At 55.5% G+C, this 22,267-nt stretch overlaps 4 pseudogenes, besides 4 other annotated features; all 4 read left to right on the top strand.

Moving 5' to 3' along the window:
• Positions 1-57: a sequence feature (AT_rich).
• Positions 1-22,267: a sequence feature (areas not merged during assembly with more than two copies in the genome that could not be assigned to a particular haplotype).
• On the top strand, positions 158-3,058 carry Tc00.1047053503439.80 (annotated as a pseudogene).
• Positions 3,097-3,137: a sequence feature (AT_rich).
• Tc00.1047053503439.61 lies at positions 4,558-6,933 on the top strand (annotated as a pseudogene).
• Positions 7,376-7,404: a sequence feature (AT_rich).
• Positions 8,346-11,450, top strand: Tc00.1047053503439.40 (annotated as a pseudogene).
• On the top strand, positions 13,358-22,267 carry Tc00.1047053503439.14 (annotated as a pseudogene; the record flags this gene model as incomplete).

Below are 22,267 nucleotides of genomic sequence, written 5' to 3' on the forward strand. Positions count from 1 at the left end.
TTATTATTATTATTTTGATTACTGTTTAAATTTATTTTTATTTTTTAATTATATTTTGTATTCGTTCTTGTGGATTTTTTACTGTGAAGCCCAATTTTTATCCAAATTAAAAGAAAACTAACGCGTGTGCGAGAGAGAGAAGGAGGGTGACGAGCACATGTCTAACATAATAATGTATCGTTGCTTTCATCATTTCTCCACGTTGCCACTGGCGTTTGTACGACGGACTGCTACAAACAGTTACGTCAATTGCCATATTGGACCATCGGCGGCAGGACCAATTTCTATGCTTCGAATAATTGGCAAGGAAATTCTGTCGGACCGCATGACTGCTGTGATCCCAGAGAATATTTTGCGAATTCCTTTAAAAGGGGTTCCGGTGATGAGCGAGCAGGATGCCCTTTCGCTTCTCCATTCACTGGGTTCACGGAATAAGGTATTAAAGAGCATGATTGGGCAAGGATACTATGAGCCAGGGCACAACACCCGTAATACTTCGTAAAGTTATCGAGAATACTGCATGGTACACCCCATACACTCCTTTCCAGGCTGAAATATCTCAAGGCCGTCTAGAGTCCCTGTTGAATATTCAGTCCATGATTATAGACTTGACAGCTGTGAATTTGGCAAATGCATCTCTTCTGGATCAAGCTACTGCATGTGCTGAGGCAATGTAACTTGCCTTTCATCATGGTCGAAATGAGCGCATGACCTTTTTTAATTATCGAGGGATGTCTTCCCATCTTGCGTAGAGATGGTAGAAACAAAGGCTGAGCCCCTTAAAGTAAAGGTCGTTGTTGGTGATCCAAATTTGATTGATTGGAGCGATTCCTCACTTTGTGGAATTTTGGTACAAACTCCAGATGCCATGGGGATGCTTCATGATTTTACGACACTGTTTGAGAAGGCAAAACGACATGGTGTCGTCAGCTGTTGTGGGAGAGATTTGATGGCTTCTGTTCTTCTCAAACCTCCGGGAGAAATGGGAGCCGATGTTGTTTTGGGATCTGCCCACCGTTTTGGTGCCCCACTAGGGTTTGGGGGGCCTCACGCCGTATTTTTTGCTGTCAAGGAGGAATTTAAGCGAATGATTCCTAGTCGCGTCATTGGTATAAGTAAAGACTCGACGGGTTGTCCGGCCATACGCATGGCGCTTCAGACGCGGGAGCAACGTATTAAGAGGGAACGCGCCACATCCAATATTTGTACTTCACAGGCTCTCCTAGCAAATGTTGCAGCATTTTATGCCATTTATCACGGCTCTGAGGGCTTGAAGGAAATTGCGAGCGAAATGCACAGTAAAGCCAAAATACTTTCTGTTGGCTTAGAGTCTGTAGGGCATACAGTGGTCAATGGTGCATTTTTTGATACCGTCACCGTAAATTTAAAAGGTATAACGCCTGAAGACTACGTGACATGCTGCGTGGAAAAAGGCATTAATATTTTTGTTGATTATAGTCATGGCACCGTCTCCATATCGGTGGATGAGGCCACTACCGAGGGCCATGTAGTGTCTCTCTTGGAGGCAGCAGGGCTACAACTTCCTGTGATAGGTGTCCTTTCAAAACTCACAGAACAAAAGAGAGCAATGCCTTTGCAAATGTTACGAAAATCTGTCTTTCTTGGGCATTCAATCCTTCAAAAGTACAAAATTGAGAGTGAGCTTATGCGATACATTCACCGTCTTCATAGAAAAGATTATGGTCTCACGCATGGTTGTGTGCCCTTGGGTTCTTGTACCATGAAACTTAGTCCAGCTGCCGCCATGTTGTTCTTGTCGTGGCCAGAATTTACCAACCTTCACCCTCTTGCACCGAAGAAGCAAACGCGAGGACATAGCGCGTTGTGTTTGGATCTGGAGCAGAAAATAAGGGATATTACCGCTTTAGATGCCGTGTCACTTCAGCCAAATAGTGGTGCTCAGGGTGAATATTGCCGGTCTTCATGTGATCCGCTCGTATCATAATTCAAAAAAGGAGAGCCATCGCAATGTTTGCTTGATTCCGGAAAGTGCTCATGGCACAAATTTTGCTTCGGCTCTCTTGGCAGGGATGGTGATTGTAAAGATAAAGTGGCGAATGGAAGGATTGACATGAAGGATTTGGAAAATTCTTGCCAAAAGCATACAAAGAATCTCTCGTGCATTATGATAACGTATCCGAGTACGTATGGTTTGTTTGACAGGGAAATCTTGGCCATTACTTCGATGGTGCACTACGATGGAGGGCAATGTTATATTGATGGTGCAAAGATGAATGCCATGGTGGGTTACACGGCACCTGGATGTATTGGGGACGATGTGTGCCAGATTAATCTCCACAAAACGTTTTCAATTCCTCGTGGTGGTGGTGGGCCAGGCATGGGTCCTATTGCTGTTCGTCAGCACCTGGCGTCATTCTTGCCAGATTCTGTTTTTATTCAAAATGTTGGTGGTTCCCAGCCCTTTGGTCAAGTCTCTCAAGCAGCATACGGATCGGCGTCTATTCTTCCAGTTTCTTATTTATTAATGTTGATGCTTGGTTCACGGGGTCTCAAGACATGCACGGAGTATGCGATTTTAAGTGCCAACTATTTAAAGAAGCGTCCTGACGGCCACTGCCCAGTTCTCTTTCTGGGGGAAAACGATTTCTGCGCTCACGAGTTTATCATAGATTTAAGGCCATTTAAAAAAACAACACAAATTGAGGCAGAAGATGTGGCGGAAAGACTCATGGATTATGGCCTTCACTCACCTACCCTGGCATTTCCTGTTGCGGGAACACTCATGACTGAACCCACAGAGTCAAAGCGGGAGTTGGATCGGTTGGCCGATGCACTTATTTCCATTCGTACCGAAATTGCATCCATAGAGGAGGGTGAAGAGAGCACAACGAACAACGTTCTCAAGAATGCCCCGCACACGGCAAAGTGTGTCACATCAGATGATTGGGACATGCCATACGCCCGGAAAACTGCTGCATTCCCTTCGAGCCATTCATACACCGAAAAGTTTGGCCTTCAGTTGGCCGCATCGATGGAAGCTATGGGGACAGAAACTTGGTGTGCAGTTGTGCATTGACTAACTTTTGTGAGTAAAACTGTTGCAGTGGGAGGCAGTATTTTTTAATTTATTTATTGCCAAATTTATATTTTTATTTGTTTCTGCATCCGTTTCTTGGGTGATGGAGTGTTTTGGGCCTATTTGTGTCTGGTGTGATAAAACTGAGCAGGGGAGAGGGATATGATTGCGTGTGAGTGTGTGTCTGTCTGTGTGGTCGCAGAATGATTTTATGGTCTTATTCTTTATCTTGTCAAGTGCTCTTCTTTAGGATGTACAATAATTCCAATGCGAAGATGCCTTGCCCTTGCAATCGCCTGGATTTTTCCTGCTTATTATTCCCTTTGTTAATACTGTTGTTGATTTGTCAAGGCAAAGCTTTACTGCAGCCATACAAATGCATGTTTGTGGGATTTTTTTTTGTCAGGCCAAATGTGAGGGGAACTCAGGCGTCTGCCTTTCCCTCACTGTCGTCAAGAGTATTCCGGATGCTCATCACGCAAACGTCTCAGATGTAATTTTTTCTCAGTTTTGAATGATTTCTTGCACTTCGACAACGTCCAGCATTGAGATAAATGGGGGCTACGATGAGAGGGAAATTGTCTACACTTTTTTTTTGTTGCTGTATCTTTTAGTTTTTGTTTTCTCTTGTTGCTGCTAGAAAACATTGAACGAGAGGGTTTGCTGCCCTTTTGTTTTATTTGTCCTCTCAGCCTGACGGCCAGTTGGACACCGAAGTGCTCCTCGGCACCTCAGGTGTCACTGTCAATCGCATGCGCCAACTTTCCGTTGCTTTTTTGCATTGACGCAATTATTTTTTTTTTATTGATTGACGGACGCCATTCCGTCCGGCGTGCCACTTTGATTGGATTTTATGGGATTGCTCGCCAACGCCATCGGAGAAAGCAGGCTGACACTTTCACGTATTTAAATGCCATCTTGCGCGCAGGTATTTTCTTTTCCCGTTCTGTTTATGTGCACTCAAACAGCGAGGGATTTGGAACTATGCGTGCGTGGAATTCTTCCTGCCATTTGAACTGCAGGCAGCACCGAGGGGCTGTCACTTTAATCCGCAGAGTTGTTGTGTCTCTTCGCAGGGTTGGCAGGGAAATTGCATGCAGCCTGCTACTGCTGGTGTGCCCTCAAAAGTTTTCACTCCATGCGAATAATGTGCTTCAGCGAGTGAGGGGGATGATTGGGTTTGTGTGCACTCTGATTGTGTTTGCTGCCTTGTGCGGGCACGCAACACTTGAGTGGTGGTAAAATGGAGCGGGGCGATGCATGGCCGCGTTCCGCCAATCGTTCAGTGCACGATGGTGTGGTGCACATTGTTGTGCTGACTCTGCGATGTGACAGCGGCCTCCTGTGCGGCAATGGCGGTGGGTGGATGGGAGCCTGACGCGGAACGACTGTGGGATCGTGCCTCCTTTTTATTCTTTTTTGAAGGTGTGCACTTATTTTTGGTGTCGGTGGTGAGGCAAACAGACGGACAACGTGAATAAAACAAAATAAAAAGGACGATGGTGTGGCGGTGTTGGGGTTGGTTGCACGTTGTGTTTCTGCGGAGGCGGTGGGCCTCGACTGTTTTGCCCACAGGCGTTGCAGTGCGGCTGCATGGCGCACCGACTACCACTCCGTGCGAGTGCCACGCCCAACGCCATTGGGACTGCGGGACAAAACAGCCGCGACTGTCCTTTGGGGCCAGCGGCACCTGCTGGCCGCGGTTGGGCGGTGCGAGTGGGATGCTTCACCGCACGGGTGTTGTGATGGCGCCTCGACGCGGTTCTTGTGATGGTTCCGACGCTGCAGCTCGACACGTGGCGAGGAGTAAAGTGTGGCCGCAGTGGACCATGAGCAGTACCAACATGAGGCTGAGTGATTTCCTTTGGAATTATGTTGGCGGCAGGGCGGCCGTTGATGAAAGACTACAATGTGACGATGGAGGTGTTTGTTCAGGAGCCGGATGATTACGTACAAGACCAGCGGCTTCTTGAAGAAGTTCTTAACTTGACAGACTAACAGGTGTACAAACTTCTTCACGAAGGTGTGTTCTCTCTCAGCAATGGAAGGAATATGAAGGAAATGACACAGTCACTCCCATTGCAAGGGGAAAACTAAACGCAGCCCTTTTTCAGGCGCAGAACTCAATGAAGATGAGTGCATCGAATAAACTGGAGGGACACTACGAGTCTGTGTACAATGCGAGGTGGCATCATGTCGTGGAAGTTCCTGGCGGCGAGGGGACGGGAATGGATGTGAGGGAGGGGAAACCACCGCAGTCATGGACTTACAATGCAGTTGGCCGAACTCTCGAAAAGATGACGGTGTGGAGGAACCCGGTGCACCACGTCCCAGGCTGATGGTGCTCACCTCGGAGAAGGGATGGCCGTACTCGTGGAATACGATACAGGATCTTCCTAAGGACGTTTTTGTAAACTGTGAGGTGGGGCGAGCGTGGCAGATCGTCAGGAATGATCTCACCGAATGGTTCAGCCCTCACGGTCGGACCTACTTTAAGCCCAAGCAGCATCTCTTGATTGGGACGCCCGGGATCGGGAAATCGATGGCTGCCGGCTCGTACCTCCTCTACCAGCTGCTGCACTGCGGTGTCGAGAAACTCCAAGTGGTTATATACGTTATTGCGGAAAAAGCATTTTTGTTTGACAAGACCATCAAGACGGTGACAAAATACGATATTAATGAAATGTCGAGGAGTGTTATCCCGAGTTTGTGGAAGCATGGGATGAAAGGGTATGTCATTTACGATGTGTTAGTGAAGGGTCGTAATCCGTCGTTTTTTTGTTCCTTCCGAATGGGGCATGATTGTACTGACAACACCAAACGAGAATAACTTTGAGGGATGGAGGAGGCATAAGACAGCGGTGCCACTCATAATTAATTGTCCTGACAGGATTGATGTGAAGGCAATGTGCTTTTGGAGGAAGCACATGCAGCCCACGGGGGAACAAGTGAGGGAACAGGCGAAATACTGGGAAACGGTGGAGGAACGCATGGATGAAGTGGGTCCGATCCCACGTTGTGTCTTCAATGAGATCGAATATAAAATTCAATTGTCCGCGATTGAAAAAGCTGTAAAACTTATTGAACCTTCTAATGCTACGGATTACATGGGTGTGGGAAGGAGTAAAATTTGGATTGCTGAGGATGTTTCTCACACAATCGTGAGATTTGTCCGAGTGCGAGAAGAGCCAGGAATCGAAGTAGGTTGCAACGCACCGGTCTCCCGTTCGGCCATGGCCACGATAACTCAGCATCTAACACATATGACGCCGCCGGTCGACGTTTTCAATCTGTTGCTGCGTAACTTCAGTTGTTTTCTGTGGGTTGTTTTTGAGTATGCAGGCACGGCCACGTTTATGAATCCGCATGCCGTGGTTATAATACAAAGAAAACTCACTGAGCTACAGCCATAAGGACGAATAACGTCGCAGTTTTCGGTATTGAGAAGAAACCCTCGAGGTCACCCCACCCGCAGTGAAACATTAAAAAAAACCTGCGTGGCAACCCTGACAGGATTAATTTGGAGTGCGGGGTATTGTACCTACCGGCTGTCGGAAACTTTCCGCTGGTGGATGCCCTTTTCTTCATGGAGTCGCCGCGGAAAGCGCTGGTTGGGCTGCGGATGACTACGGCGGGTGCGCACCACACCAGAGCCAGCACTGTGCGGCAGTTCACTGAGTGCCTGGCGGCATATTTTAACGATTGGGAGGAATTTGCCCGCGACTTGTCGTGGAAGATTATTTATGCACAGCACGCAAACAGCACAATGATAATTGACTGGCAGAAATGTAATGATTCGGCGAATGTAACAGAAGCTGAGAATCGTGAAATAACGGCGTGCTGGGGGGGGAAAAGGTACACCAGTATCAAGTGACAATAACAGCCGAAATGTTATGGCAAAACAGGCTACCTGAAGTCAGTGATAACTAAAGAAATGGGGAAAACAAATTGGGGAAGGGGGCAACTTTGATTTCTGGTAAAAAATATTGTGGGATTTATATATTTTTGGATACTTGTCTCTGTGTGTAAGTTGCGGGCGCACCAGCCCCAGGCGGCAGCACCACACACAAGTGTTAATAATGCTCAACGCTATCGAGCATAGCAGTGACCGAAGAAAATTAGGGAGGGAGTGGGATTGTTTGGCTTCTGGTGAAAAACATTGGTTGGTTTTTACATGATATGTTAGTTGTGTGTGCATACGGCTCAGGTGCGACAGTACCGAGCGGCATTATTGCATAAAGTTGTCAAAAACGAGCAACGTTATCGATCATATCATTTTAAGAATAATAAAGAAAAGGGAAATTTCTGTTTATTGTGAAAAAAATGTAATTTATATAAATTTAAATGCGTGTGTCCATATTAGGAACAATCGTATAATCGCTTTGTTATGAAAGAAATATTGTGTCTGGCGGTGTTTCGGTGCTAATGCATTTTCCATTTTTTTTTATGCCCATCATTAACAGAAGCATTTTCAAGGGATGGGCGAAGGATAAGTTCTGAGGAAATGCCGCAATCCGTGTGACCGCATGATGTGGGGCGCCGCGTCATGGATGGATGAGGGATCGCTTCTGCGTGCGGCTCTGTGGGTGATTGTTCGCTCCGTGTGCATTGTGTTGGCTGCGGGGCTGTGACTGTATCCCGTTGGCCGTGGGATTGAACTGGAGGTGATGGCGGTGTGTCGTTCCTCCTCGTCCACGGTGGGTGATTGCTTGCTTGGTGTGCGTTTGTTGTGTGGAGGACCGAATCCTTTCCCCCGCGGACTGACAGCACTGCGATGGTGTCTGTGTGTGTGTGTGTGAGGGCTGGTGTGGAGTCGCCGGCCAGGGCGAGGGCCTTGGCGGTGTTTTTCCAGTTTGTCGTTTTTTCCTTCCGTGCGCTTTTTTTTTTTGCTGCTTCTTGCTTTTTTCTCCTTTAATCCTCTCCTTTTGTGTTTCTGCGTGGAGTGGCGGCATGCTCACGGGCCATGTTGATTGTGAGTGCGCCTTGGCGGCATCCATTCATCTCCCTCTGTCTGTCTGTCTGTCATTCCCTGTTGGATGTGTGGCGTGTTGCACCGCGTGAGGGCTGGCCCGCACACACCGACGGCCCGCCGTGACTTGCCGCGATGGCCGGTGCGGAGTGGCTCTGTTCGCTGTCTCATCTCTTTACTTGGCTTGTTTTCCCTTTTCCCTCTACTTTTTGAACACAAACACGCTAGGAAAGCAAGCAAACAAGCGCGAATCGCTACTGTGAAATTCGAAGGCACTGAAAGGACCAACAGCACACACACCGCCCACACACATATTTACATGCTCGCACGTGTTGCTGCTGTGAAGGCACCCCGCACACAAAACCGTCGCCGCGTGACCGGATCCAGCGGGAGGAGGAGGGAAGGAAGAGAGAGTGAGCCGCGGAGGCCCAACGTGTTCCGGCGTGTGTTTGCTTCCGCGATATTGCTGCTGCTCCTAGTCGCGATGATGTGCTGCGGCAGTGGGGCTTCCGCTAAGGGTGATTGAGAGAATTTAATCATCTTTACTGGATGGGATTCGGTTTCTAATTTAATGGATTTCGCGAGGAAGGCGGGTTACGACTCGTTCCGTGCACCTTCTCTTGTTGAGGTGGATGGTGTTGTTGTGGCTGTTGCTGAAGCGCATTACAAGAACCCCAAGGATGGCGAATTGTACGTTGGCATTGCCGCAAAGTGGTTGGAAGGGAACGAAAAGACGTGGATGATTGGGAAAGTCGTTGGGATGAATCATTTTGACACCAAAGTTGACCGTCTGTTGGGCGCCACTAGTATTGCGTATTGTGGCGAAATGAATGCTCTTTTTGGTGGCTGTGGCATGTAAAGGGCTCCATTGACGGATGTGGCTGGTGATGACTATAGGATGGCCAGGTACGCGAGTGGCAAGGTTTCGGCTGGATGTGGTAATAGGGAGATGAAGGCGTTTGAGTGGGATTACGGTAGCACATCGAATCCTACCGACCTTTTAAGGTACTGCAAACCCCATCCCGGACGCTTCAAACAATTTTTGGGTGGTGGCAGCGCAGGCGTTAGGCTGGAGAACGGTGGTCGCTATGTGCTGCCTATTCAGTTATTGAATGGTGATGGAAGGAGCGTTTCTTTGACTATCCTTGCCAAAGGTTTTACGCATGATTGGGAGTTTTCGGATTATACGGCTCCCGAGGACTGCATCCAGCCTGCGGTCCCTGAATGGAGGGCAAAGGTCTCCGCATGATGACGTCGTGTGTGGACGGCGGCCGCAGGGTTTAGAGGGCGGACGAAAAGGGGAGTCGGTGGACGGAGGCATACGGCCCTCTTTCACACGTGTGGGGCAACTCACGGAATCGTACAGGACACGGCGTGCAGGGTGGCTTTGTCAGCGCGACGATCGATGGACAGAAAGTCATCCTCGTCAGCCGGTGTATTCCTGGAAGGAGGGAGAAGAAGCGGGTCGAGTAGACTTGCGGCTGACGGACATGCAGCGAATTTATGATGTTGGGCCGGTATCCGCTGAAAATGGGAAGTTTGCCGCCAGCACTCTGCTGTACGCCACAGACGAAGTGCGATCATTGTTGGAGAAAGAGTGGATAAAACTGTACTGCTCGCACGAGGTCGCTGCTGCGGATGACGAATGCAACATTGCTTTTGTGGACTTGACGGAGAAGTTGAAGGGCGTGAAGAGGGTGTTGGTTGCCTGGAAGGAGAAGGATGCGTAGGTTGCGAATGAATACCGCTGCGTGGATGAAAGGACTCAGAAGCGCCGTGACTGTAATGGTTCTGCCCCCACTGAAGGGCTGTTTGGCTTTTTATCCAACACGTCAACTAACAGCGCATGGGCCGACGAGTACCTCTGCGTGAATGCAGCAGTGAACAATGGGAGGTCAGGGGTTGATGGAGGGATGACGTTCAAAGGGTCTGGAGCAGGGAGTTTAGTGACCTGTTGGCAAGCTGGGGCAGAATGTGCCGTAATACTTCGCAAACAACAAGTTTGACCTTTTTTGGCGACGGTGACTATCCATGAGGAGCCGCATAATGGCCCTGTTTTTTTGGTGGGTGTGGGGATGAATGACACTGACAGCACCGTGCTTTTGGGCTGTTCTACACGAGTGGAAGGAAGTGGGAGGCCACCTTCAACGGTGAGACTCAGAATTTGTCAGGGGCTCCCGACTTAGTGCAGGGCAAAACACATCATTCGGCACTGCAATAGGATGATGCGGGGTTGATTGTGTACGTGGATGGATCGACGATATGCGACGAAGTGGATTATGAGGAGGATGAGGACTATGAGAGCTTTTCCAAGAGCTAATAACGCTGTTGAGGCCCCACATCGTTTCAAACTCCTGCGTTGGCGGCGGCAAGAGTGCTCGGTAACACTCATGTGACGGTGAGCAACGTCCTGTTGCACAACCGCGTGTTGAAGGGTGACGAGCCTCAAGCGCTAATGAAGACGAAGCCGGATGCTGTTGGCACTCCAGAGGCGAGGGTGCCGGCTCCGAAAGGTGCGCCTCACAACAATCATGCGAGTGAAACTTTCCCTCAATCCGCCAGTGGGCTTGTCGTCGTGGATGAAGCGCGGCAGGAAGACACATCAGCACCACAACGTCAACACTCACCAGCGCAACCATCAGGAAATAGGAAGGGCTCAGCAGTTCCCAGGCAAACATCTTCTTCTGATGCCATTGGCCCGTCCACCTCAGCTGATACGGGGAAATGGAAGAAGAGACACCCAGCAGTGGTGTATTGGCGCCTGCATTGTCTTCGACACCGAGCGTGGTCAGTCGTCAGGAAGTACTTGAAAGCAAGATACCTGTCAGTGGGGGTCGCCCTGAAGGTGGCCGGGAGCACTTGCCCTCCAACGCGGCAGCATTGATGATGGGGCAGGCGGGCAAGGCGAGTGAAGGCTCTTCGCATAACGGATACATCGACGGTTGGCCGCAGCACAGCATTTCACGTGATTTTTTTTTTGAGAGTGTGCACAAAGAGCCGTCCACCGCCAACACGCTCGCCGGCGACAAGCAACACGACGACCCTGAAGGGGAAACGCATGCCTGCACTGCCGTGGGCACGAACAGCGGCCCCGATTCATTCAGCAGCACTGACATGACGCCCGCGGATGTTGCCACAGCCGCTCCTGAGCCCGGCACAGAACCCGCAACTGCTCACCACAATGGCAACGTGTTGGATGGCGCTGGTGCCGCACCGGCTCATTCGAGCACAACGCCTGGGAAAACAAAGGTTCCATCGGAGTTTAACGCAGCGCCGGCCTTGGGCAGTGACCCTTTTGATTTGGAGAGTGTCACCGCGTTGGTGTCCGTGGGTCTAAGGTGTGGCAACACCGTACATGGCTGTGTGTCTCGGGTGCTGTTGCTTCTGCTTATGGGTCTGTGGGGCGCTGCGGCCCTCTGCTGAGGAGTGAGGGAGGGTGGAATTGCGACTTTTTGTGGAACAACAAATGTGCAGCTTCCCAGCATTACTCACTGCATTTTGTTAAGCATTCCAACCTTTTTTTTACTGGTATTTTTTTTCTTGTCGCTTTATTGGAATAATCAGCACCTCTGTGTTTTCCCCCGATGATCGCTTGCTACACACCGTCACGAGCGAAGTGTTTCCCCACTTATTTGCTTTGTTGCCCACACACGGTGCCGGCCTCATTGCTGTGCGTTCCACGGATCGCACGAAACGAGGAGTGGAGGAGCAGGCAGGATGCCGCATGGAAAGTGTGGGATTTTGTGTGGGCTTACAAAATAGTAGTATCTTTTTGTTTTTCTTGGGGCGGGCAATATTTACGCACAAACGCATGGTCGTATTGTGCTGCTTGGCTCGGGAAATAAAATTTCTGCCGAATGGATTCTTTTTTGTTTGATGGGAGCCCTGCATGACCCTCACATTTTTTCGTTTGAGTCACTGTGGCCTGTTTTCGTGTTTGCCGTGTTGACTGTCACTGCGTGTCTCCGTGTCCTGTTGAGTGTCTCTGTGGCGGCTGTGCTGTTGACATGTCTTCAATTCTTTTCTTTTCTGCTAGAGGCAGTGATGTTCCGCGGTGACGATTATTTGTGTTCCCCATTGCGATGGCAAGAGGGCGACTGGGCGCCGGCCTGCTGAGTAAAGTTGGAGGGGAGCGGACGGTGTGCGCTGTGCCTCACTGTGAATGTGGGACGGCACCCGCCACAACCTGTTCTGGGGTGTAATTCCAATTTGTCGGGGCGGAGAGAAGTAAAGGACATTGCCGTGGACTTGGATGCGCTCCGTCCCTCTTGTTGTGGCTGTGTGTGTGTGCTGTGTGCACGGCACTTTCTTGCGTTGCGGCGTGGATGGCGTTGCTTACAAGTACATTTGGGAGCTTGGTTGCGTTCGCTGCGGGCTCATGCAGTCAATAGAAGAGGCTCTGCAGCGTGCATGCGAATGTGTGTGCATGCATGCTTGATGCTTAGAGCTGTGTAGCTTGCCGGAGAGTGCCGCTGCTGCGCTGTTTTTGTGGTGGGCGTTGTGCGTGTGCTACTGACGCTTCTGCTGTGGGTGACGCAGGGAGTCTTTCTGTCACACATGTTTTTGAGGGCTGTGACAATTCTGCGATGGCATGCGCGAGTGGGGGACTACCGAGAATGATGCGGGGAGCTGTGTGCGGCCCACACGGCGCGTTGGAGCTGCAGCTGCAAGTGGCTGTACGTGGCGCGGGTGGCTGTGCTGACGTTCTGCCAGGCACCGGTGCTTTGCGAGGAGGGAGGGCGGGAGCCCGCTTTGCGTCTATTTGAAGTTTTTCAGGTTTGGTGGTGGCTGGCGTGCGGGCTGTTGGATTTTTTCAATAAAACAGGAGAAAAAACAACAATTGGTGTGGATAGACTTTCCCTGTGTCCGACTGCTGCCTTTATGCTTTTTCTTCATTTGCATGCCGTGTGCGCAGCATCAACCTGGACGCTGTTTGTTGTGCAGCGCCGACCCATCGGTCACGCTAGCGGTGCCAGTGGTCATGTGCTTCTTTGCTGGGATCCCACCACTCCGCACGGTGATTGTGTGGGACTGCGTGGGCGGTGGGGGGTGGACGGCGTAACTGATTTGATTGCGTTCTCGCGTCTTTGTGTTGGCGGTCGGGCTGTGGCCGGATGCTTCTGCGTGCCACTGTGTTTATTTGCTGTTGTTCCTGCCTCTGCCCTCTGACCGAGCATTTAGAGTTACTTTCGCTTCACCAGCACAACTATCGTTTCAAGGTGTTAATTATTAATTGCTGTATTAGGAATAGCAGAAGTAGTGGGATAGCGATATATAGGAATTGTGTAACTGTACTTGCCATCTGTATAAGGGGATTTGTTGGACAGGAGTTATGGTGAACGGGGCGAGGGCGAAACACCACGACAGCCCTGTTGGTACGTGTTTGTTTCGGTGGATGCGGTCTGCGGAGGGTGCGTGTCCGCACAGCCGGCACCGTGTGCGGCGCAGGGCCATTGCGGCTGTGCGTGTGGCGCTGCTTGTGGCGTTGGCGCTGGCTGCTGCTGCGGCATGGATGTCCGCGGTGCATGCGGTGGTGTTGCGACTGCGGGGCGGCACGGTGGACAGAGCCATCACGGTTGGCCGCGCCGTGGACACGGTGCTGCTGGACGGCGTGTCCATCACGAACGGCGTGGCTGTGGTGTTCGACGTGGCGGCGATGCTTCCCGGCGCGCTGCGCATCGAACTGAGGAACTGCGTGTGCGACGGCGGTGCGCAGATCTACGTGCGGGGCTACAGCGGCGAGCCGGCGAGTGATCGGAGCCTGGAGGTGAGCGTGAGCGGGCTGTCCGGCGGCTACTGCTCGCTTGTGTTTGTGCACAACCTGCCGGCACACACTAACGTGACGGTCTGTGACTCGACGATTGTGACGCCGGGACCGATGCGCTACTCGCAGCTGAGCGGGCTGACGGACGCGGTGGCGTCGCCGCTTGTGCTGTACGCGACGTCGCTGTTGCAGACGCAGCTGCGTGTGAGCAACACTGTGCTGGGGTCATTGCACGCGGGCGGGTCTGCGGTGCACGTTGGCGGCGGTGTGGATCTGCTGTCGAGCGCGGTGGTGCTTGACGGCGTGTTGCTGGAGGCGTCGGGCGGTCCGACCGCGTCCGCGATGCATGTGGCGTCCTCGTCGCGTCTCAGTCTGCGGAGCCACTCGGTGTTCTCCGTGACGAACGTGTCGGTTGTGAGCAGCGGCGGCGGCATTGTGCTTGGCGAGCCCCTCGAGGTGGTTGATTCGGTGCTGCGCTTTGTGGGCGTCGAGGGGTCTGTTGCGTCGTCGCTGGTGCGCTGCGACGGTGGAACGATCGGTGGCGGCGGGTGGCTGGAGCTGCACGACGTGTGGGCGGTGGGCGAGGCGTCGTCCGTGGCATCGCTGTCGGGTGTGACGCTGAGCGGCGGCACCGTGTCGATTGTGCGCTGCGCTGCCGTTGGCGCGACGCTTGTCGCCGGACCGGCGATCACGAGCGGCGCCGTGACCGTGCAGTGCAACCGTGCCGGCGGCCGGGTGCTGCGGAGCAGCGGCGACTACCGCTTGGCCGGCCTGCCCTCCGTGAGCGTGGTGCCGTGCGACGGCTGTGCGGCAGCGCTGGCGTGCTTCGATGCGCTGACGGCGTCGTTCTCCGACTGCGCGTGCAGCTGCCTTGCTGGCGGCTTGGGCGAGGCGTGCCTGCCGTTCGACGTGCCGCCTGCGAGGGCCGGCGGTGGTGGTGGCGGTGCGGAGGGCTGCGTGAGTGGCGTGACGCTGACGGAGTCGGTGACGGTTGGCGGCGGGCGTGCGACGGCGTGCTTTGACTCGGTGGTGTTTAGCGGGCCGATCACTGTGGCGGTGGACCTGCGCTTGATGGACGCGTTCGCTGACGCGCTGAACGTGACGCTGCGCCACTGCGTGCTTGCGGGCGGCGCGCAGCTGCGGATTGGCGGCCTCAGCGAGAGCACGGCGCGCCTGGTGCCGTACGCCCTCGTCAACATGACAAACGTGACGTCGCTGGAGGGCACGATCGTGCTGCATGGCGCGATGCCGCCGAACTCGAGTGTGCTGCTGGCGAACTCAACGCTGCGCGCGACGGTTGGCGGGTCGCAGTACGTGCCGACGACTCCTGGCCACGCAGGATCCCGGCACGGCCCCGTGCTTGTCCTGGACGGCGTCCGGCTACTGTCGACGCGGTTTGTCATGACGCGGTCGATGCTGGTGTGTGGCGGGGAGTCGTGCGCTGCGATCCTCGTGGAGCGTGGCTTTGTCGTGAACCTGTCCAGCGTCTTCTACATGGACAACTGCGCTGTCAAGTCGCGGGCGCATGTGATGTACGCTCTTGCGTCGGACCTGCGTGTCAGCGGCGGCTCCGTGTTCTCCATACAGAACAGCTCGTGGAGTGCGCCGAGCACTGAATACTACAAAGGCGCGTGTGTGTTTGGAGACGTTGCGGTGGCTGGCGGCAGCGTGCTGCAGATTGTGTCCAGCACGTTCCGTCTTGGCTTCGCCATGCTCATTGCAGAAACGCTGACCGTGGCTGACGGCAGCTGGCTGGTGCACCGCGACAACGAGTTTCGCACCGCCTACGTTGTGCACGTGGACGGTGAGAACGGCGTGGCGTTCCGCGATCGGAGTGTGTGGTCGATACTTTACAACAACTTCAACTACGGCTTGTACTCGTCAACCATTGCACACATGACAAGCAACTGGTCACCACCATCCGACTCGCGCCCGATCATCTACGGCGTGTGCAACGAGGCACGGGGCTCTCCTGTAACGGATTACCGAGAAGGGCTCAATATTGGAGTGCCCGTGACGGTGTTGGACTGTGGTGCGTGCACCGTGGACGCCGTGTGCTTTGCAGCGAGGACGAGCAGCATCCGCGGCTGTGAGTGTGTGTGCGCTGCTGGCGGCCACGGCGACACGTGTCTGCCGGCTGCGTTTCCGGACGGTCTTGGGCCGCTCCCGCTCTCAGGTGCGAAGGACACTGAGGTCCGCTGCGTGCACGGTGGCAGCATAAGCTCCGTGGACGATCCTGATCCCGGTGTGCGTGGTCTGTGCTTTGTCAATTTGACCTTCACCGCCGCGATTGCGCTGGACCTGTTGCATTTTGACGCGCCACAACAGACACTCAACATCACGCTGCTGCAGTGCGTCCTCGTGGGCCTGTTGATCAAGGGGAGTGGTGCTCGCGTGCACGTGAACGTGACATCCTCGATGTTGGATTCTGGTGCTTTGGAGTTTGAGGGTGATTTTGGTGCGAGCTCCCAGATACTGGTGGCGGGCAGCTCGCTTGTGACGACGTCGAGCTACGCCGTTGCCTTTTTGGACTTTGTTTTTGGTTCCAACACGACGCTGCTGCTGCTTGACAACCTCATCGAGGCGAATAGGTACGCAGTTTATTTCTTCATCGGTGTTGTTGATGGTGGCGGGGTGATTATAAAGGGAAATACGTTGATCGCAACGGAGGAGGAGGACGGTGTGGAGTCGTCCATTTGCATTTACGCTGTTATGAAGAATGGCGGCCACTTTGACGTGGAGGATAACACGATGAGCGCGTTCAATGGAGTTTATGTATTTGAGGATACCGTTGTGAGCTCCGCGGGGCTGCTGAGAGTGGCGAACTGCGACTTTGTTGGCAGCGCGGAGTTTTCGGATTCCGCGCTGGTGTATTTTGGCGGCTATTTGACAGTCGAGGGTGGTGCGCAGTGGCGTGTGGAGGGCAACAAGGTGAGCGCAGCCTTAGTATTAATTATAGCACATGCCCAGCACAAAATTCAGCTGTCGGGCAGCGGCACCACCGTGGTGCTTGCACACAACCGTCAGGTGGACGATAGCTGTCCTTTTGCTGAAATGTCTCTGTCAAACACGCTTGTGGATTCACCCGCGAAGTTTGTGGTTGGGTGCAACCTGCAGGGCGATGAGGAGGTGTCGTACGACGACGTGCTTCCGGAGGGCGTGGTGGCGTTCAAGTGCGGCACATGCAACGACGACGCGGCGTGCTACATGCCCGGGACGGAGTCGGTGGACCGTGGCTCGTGCTCGTGCAGCTGCAAGGTCGGATGGCATGGCGCGTCGTGTCTTCCCCTCGAGGTGCCCGACGCGGTTGTGCCATCCTTGCCGGAGAGAGCCGTCGACGGCGACACGAGCTGCGTGGTGAACCAGACGCTGACGAAAATTACGCTGAACATGTGGAAGACGCACCACTGCTACGCGGGTGTGACATTCAGCGGCGTGGGTGCTGTGTTGACTTTCTTTCTCAACAGTATGCCGCTGCATCTTCCCATCAACATCACGCTCACTGGGTGCACATTCCGTGAGGGTGCCGCGCTGCAGTTTGTTGGGGGTGTTGGAGTGACCGAGTCAGCCGGCGTCCTGATCCGCGTGAGCCAGACGGTGATGCAATCCTCCGTTGCTTATTTTTCACTTGCCCTCCCGCTGCACTGCGACATCGCCGTCACGGAGGTTGACGCGGTGCAGGCCTCTGAGGTGAAGTTGGCGGATACTATTAGCAACAAGTTTGGCGTAGTGCTGCTGCTAAACGTTGTATTGAATGCATCCTCGCTGTTGGTCAGCAACGTCAAGGCGCATGCATCGAAGCGTGATGCGTTTGTTTTTTACTCGACCGGGAAGCTGTCGCTGATGGGTGGCAGCTCGCTGTACACGCGGTACTGCAGCTTCGATGGGTACACGCATCTGTTCTACGTGAACATTCTCAGTGTCCGTGATCACTCTGTTTTTGCGTTGCTCAACAATACAATGGCCTCCGGAACAAGCTTTGTGTATCAGTACTCTCGATTCATCGTGTCGGATCACAGCGTGTTGCGCATGGTGGGGAACAGCGGTTCCGTGTCCTATGCCATATATTCACTAAAATTGTGGGCCGTTGAGCGGTCGAGCTGGCTGGATTGGCGCGACAACGACGTGGGGGGGGGGTGCGATTTTTTACGCAACTGAATCCACCTTTTTGATCATTGACAGCAGCAGTGTGGTGACGCTGACGGGCTGCAAGATGGGCTCGACGGGGTGGTCGGTCTCCTTGCTATCGCAGGCTGACGCCGGCTACAGGTTCGTTGCTGGGTGTCTGACGGTCGCGGGACGGAAGGTGACGACGGCGGAAGAGCTGGCGCTCCACGGCATCACCAACGTGACGACGGTTGCTGCGTGTGGGGAGTGCACGAAGGACGGCGACTGCTTTGCTCCGCTGACGACGGAGGTCGTTGACTGCAAGTGCCAGTGCGCTGCTGGAGGGCACGGCGATGTGTGCGTCCCGGCGCCTGTGCCTGCTGGCCCACCGCCACCGCCACGCACACCGCCACCGCCGCCGGTTGGTGAGTGCATCAGCGACATGGTATACCCCGAGGTTGCGCAGGCTGTGGGCGGCGGGCTGTTGTGGCTGTGCTACCGCAACGTGACGTTCAGCGGTGGCGGCATGAGCCTGACGGTGCTGATTGGGGCGATGACGGGCGAAGTGGCAAACGTCACTTTCGATGGATGCACGTGGAGGGACGGCGCCGTGCTGTTGCTGTTGGGCAACCTGCACGCCGCTGTGGGGTCGCTGAAAATCGTCGTCACCGGCAATACATTCTATGACGCGCTGCTCAGCCCGGAGGGCGTGTTCCCACCGCACACGAACATCACGATTAGCGGGAACCGCTTCACGGTCACGAGGCTGGTCCCTCGGTCTGGTTTGGTCCTTAGGGGGCCGTCGTGTGTTGCGATGAATGGACTGGCGATCAGCAACGACTCCGCGGTAGTGCTGAGTGGCAATGTGTTTCAGACCGTGAGGGCATCGTCAATCGCCATTCACGTTGTGAGATCTGCGCTGAGGGTGTCGTGGCACTCCGTGTTTGCGGTGGTGGGCAACACGTTTCATATGACTGGCGGTAACGGTACGCTGATATATCTTGAGGGGTCTATGCATTCTTCGTCACTGAGTGTACTGAACAACTCTGCCGTGGTGATCCGAGGCAACGCTGTGACGAGGCCGGTGAAGTGCTTCGTGTTATTTTTGTCGGTCTTACGTGTGGAGTCCCAGTCAGCGGTTGTGTTTCAGGGCAATGACATGCAGGGAAGCTTGGCTGTGTTGTTCTCTAGATCCAGTTGCCGAATCTACTACAACTCCTGGCTGCAGTTGAGCGGCAACCTGTGCCGTGAATCCCCATCGGATGCCTTTGCTTTTCTTCTCCCCAAAGTGAATCTCCGTGACTCCACGGTGTCTGTGTCCGGCAACCAATTCATGTCCAGCACGGTCACGCTGAACGTGCTGCTGATACCCACGGGCTCCAGCGATCTCACGAACGGAGTGATTTTGTTTGCGTGCAACACTGTGAACGGCGAGGAGGGGGTGAGATACATTATCCCGTCCGTGTACAATGCCACCATTTTGACCTGCAGCGACCCATGCGCCCTTGCGGCGTCGTGTTTCCCCGCTTACACGACGACGGCGTCGAGTGATGGCTGTGCCTGCACGTGCGCGGAGGGCGGCCACGGCGTTGCGTGTCTGCCCGTTGCTGTCCCCGAGCCACCGAGTACCGACGGCGCCGACTTGTGCGTGCGCGACGTGCGTGTGGATGTGGAGGTGAACGCCGTTTTTGGGACGTCGGTGGCGTGCTACGTTGGTGTGACCTTTGCGGCGGACGTCGTGGTGGACGTGGCGTCGATGTCAGGGAGCGTGCGCAACGTGACGCTGGCGAACTGCACGTTTTTGGGCGGAGCGAGCCTGTACGTTGTCGGGTGGCGGTCCGACCCGCCTGCTGGCCAGCGTGCCGATGTGTTGATCAGCGGGCTTGAGTCGCGCTCCGGCGGCGGCGTGGTGGTGGCTAACCGATTTCCGCCGGGCTCGCGCGTCACCGTGGTGGACTCGCTGCTGATTGCGGAGGCGCGTGTTGCGTACCGTGGCGAATACGACCTTGGCGATGCCTCCGCGTGCCTCGTGGTGCACAACGTGAATCTGACGGGGAGCGTGCTGACCATCGCGCGCACGCATGTGGCGGCGGTGTTTCGTGACGCTGTTGGCGTGTTGGTGGTTGGCGGCGTGGCGCTGTCATTGCGCGGTGCGCTGTACGTGGACGGGCTGTCGGTGCAGACGGCGCTGGGGCTGTGTGTGTCGGTGGAGGGCGGTGTTGCGGCCAGCGGCGGATCCGTGGTGGCGTTTGTTGACAGCGACTTCCTGCTGTGCAAGCACGCGGTGTCTGTGCGTGGGGCTGTGAGCGTGTCGGGCTCCGCTGTGGTGCTTGTGCGGAACGAATTTTCGTCGACGGAGGACTACGCGGTGGCGTTTTATTCGACGGTGGGCCTGTCCGGTGGGTCGATGCTGCTGGCGAAGGGCAACGTGCACGACGGCGTCTCGAGGGAGATGCTCCACGCCGCTGGCGCCGTGACCGCTGCTGGGAGCACGCTGAGCTTTGTGCGCAACCGAGCGCTGCTGTCGCGGATGCTGTCGCTGAGCCTGTCGCTTGCGGCTGGGGCGCATTTGAGGGTGGCGTGCAACGACGCTGGTGGAATTGTCCTGTCGACGGCGGAGGAGTACGCAGCGGCTGGTTTTGGCGACGCTGGGAGCATCGACGTTGCTGGGTGCGACGACTGCGACAGGGACACTTACTGCTACGCGCCCGGGACGGCGTCTGCGAGCATGAGGAACGGTGTGTGCGTGTGCGTGTGCGGCAGCGGCGGGTACGGCGAGGCGTGCGTGCCTGTGGGAGCTCCCGCGCTGCCGCCCGCTGTGGGCAACACGTCGAGTGTTTTTCTCCGCGAGGGCGTGACGCTGCGGTCGGTGTTCGTTGTGCCTGCCGGTGCGAGCGAGGTGACGCTGCGCCACGTTGTGCTGGACGGCGTGAGTCCGGTGCTCTACGTGCCGTGGATGGCGCGGGACGGCGTGCGGATTGTTGTGCAGAACGTGTCGCTGCTGAACGGCGCCGTGCTGTACGTGATGGGCGGAGGAGCGCTGCGCGGTGCGATGGCGGCGGGGAGCGACGAGGGCGGGCCGGTGGAGCTGTCCGTGTGCGATGTGGAGGCGCTGAACGGTGCGCTTGTGCTGACCGGCACGTTTCCCGCGGGGTCTGTGCTGACGGTGACGGACTCCCTGCTGGTTGCCGCGAGGCCAACGCCGCTTGTGTATCTTCCCGGCTCGCAGTCCTCGCCGTACGCACCGGTGCTTGTGCTGTCGGGCCTGCGTCTTGTGCGGTCCGTGCTGGTTGTGTCCGGCGTGGCCCTCGTGACGGTGGTGACTGGTGGGCGGACGGCGGTGGTGGACGGTGCCGGACTGGAGCTCGTTGGTGGCGGTGTTGCGCTGGACGCGGCTGTGTTCGGTGGCGAAGTTGCGTTGTACGCGAGTGCGCGCGTGGTTGCGTCGGGGGGCGCTGTGCTGCGCGTGTCGGGGAGCCAGGTGTACGCCGCGCATGGATTGGTGTTCGACAGCGGGGTGGCGGCCAACGCGTCCGCCGTCGTAGTGAACGACAACGCCGGTGCGCTGACGGATGGCGGGCTGCTGGTGCTGCGGGGGTCGGCGTCGTTCGTGTTCGGGTCGTGGCTGTCGGTGCGCGGCAACAGCATCGGTGGCAGGCTTCTGTCGGTGCCGTCGTACCCGCGCAGTGCGGAGCTTGTGCAGAGCACGCTGACGCTTCACAAGAACGCTGGCAGCGGGCCCGTCGTGATGGACGGCACCGTAGCTCTTGGGGGCGCCGGCCGAAAGTTCGTCGTGGGGTGCCTGACGCTCAACGGGCAGGCGCTGCAGCCGATGGACTACAGGTCCGCCGGCATCATCGGGGAATTCCGCCCCGTGGAGTGTGGCGTGTGCGATGCCAACGTGCACTGCTTTGCAGCTGCGACGAGGGCGATGTCTGGGTCGTGCCGCTGCCGCTGTGCTGAGGGCGGGTACGGGCGCGACTGCCTGCCGGTGTACCTGCCGCACGTGGACGGGTGCAACCGCACGCCCGCTATGCCGCCGCTGAGCCACACGGCGACGCTGACGGAGACGCGCAGCCCGACACCAAAATGGACGCCGAGCCTGAGCACGGCTCACTACAGTCCGACGCCGTACAGGCCGACGGAGACCCCGCGGGTGACGGAGACGGTGGCGCTGCCGCCCACGCGGACCCCGACGGCGTCGGTGAGCGGCACGCTGTGGTGGAGCGAGGTGGCGTGCCCGACACTCGCCGTGACGACGACGGCGGCTGGTGGGAGCCTGACGCAGAACGACATCCGCGGCGGTGGGAGCGCCGTCCCGACGCTGCTGATGGTGGCGCTGCCGCCGCCGTTTCGGTGGGCACGCGAC

This window comes from Trypanosoma cruzi, genomic scaffold (genome assembly GCF_000209065.1).
Source record: "Trypanosoma cruzi strain CL Brener 1047053516601 genomic scaffold, whole genome shotgun sequence".
Lineage (NCBI taxonomy): Eukaryota > Euglenozoa > Kinetoplastea > Trypanosomatida > Trypanosomatidae > Trypanosoma > Trypanosoma cruzi.